General features: G+C 62.7%; 1 long non-coding RNA gene across 1 annotated transcript in view; it reads left to right on the plus strand.

Annotated features, from left to right (window-relative positions):
- Positions 1-52: 52 nt before the first annotated feature.
- The window catches only part of LOC118452272, a 3,687-nt gene continuing 3,235 nt past the window's right edge, over positions 53-504 (plus strand). The window contains exon 1 of the long non-coding RNA XR_004841970.1: positions 53-170. This is a non-coding gene — a long non-coding RNA (uncharacterized LOC118452272). The remainder of the gene's footprint in view (positions 171-504) is intronic.

Genomic DNA, 504 nt, shown 5'->3' on the forward strand with positions numbered 1-504 from the left:
CGTGCCGCGTGCTGGGGTAAGGAACCGCGCGGGGAGGGCGGCGGGCCGTGTTTTGAGGCCACGCTCCCGCGGCACAGGGAGGCGTCTGGTGCCGGCCACCGAGCCCGCCGCTCCCGAGGGGCTGCGCGGGGGCGGCCGGGCAGTTACGCGTCCGAGTTTTCACACTACGGGTAATTTCGAGCTGGGGTCTTCAAGGGAAGATGGGGGGAACTAGGCATCTGGATGCGGGCGAAATCCTGTGTGATTCGGGTTGTCCCCTGCCTCAGTGCTTGGGCAAGTCTCAGCCTCCCGTGCTGGAGAAGGCTGAAAGGAATCACACAGATCACACACAAAGAATCGCAAGGGTTGGAAGGGACCTCGGGAGATCACCCAGTCCAACCCCCCTGCTAAAGCAGGTTCTCCTAGAGCATGTCACACAGGACTTCATCCAGGCGGGCTTTGAGTATCTCCAGAGAAGGAGACTCCACAATCCCCCTGGGCAGCCTGTGCCAGTGCTCCATCACC

The sequence above is a fragment of the Egretta garzetta genome, unplaced genomic scaffold (genome assembly GCF_000687185.1).
Source record: "Egretta garzetta isolate BGI_Z169 unplaced genomic scaffold, ASM68718v1 scaffold180, whole genome shotgun sequence".
Taxonomy (NCBI): domain Eukaryota; kingdom Metazoa; phylum Chordata; class Aves; order Pelecaniformes; family Ardeidae; genus Egretta; species Egretta garzetta.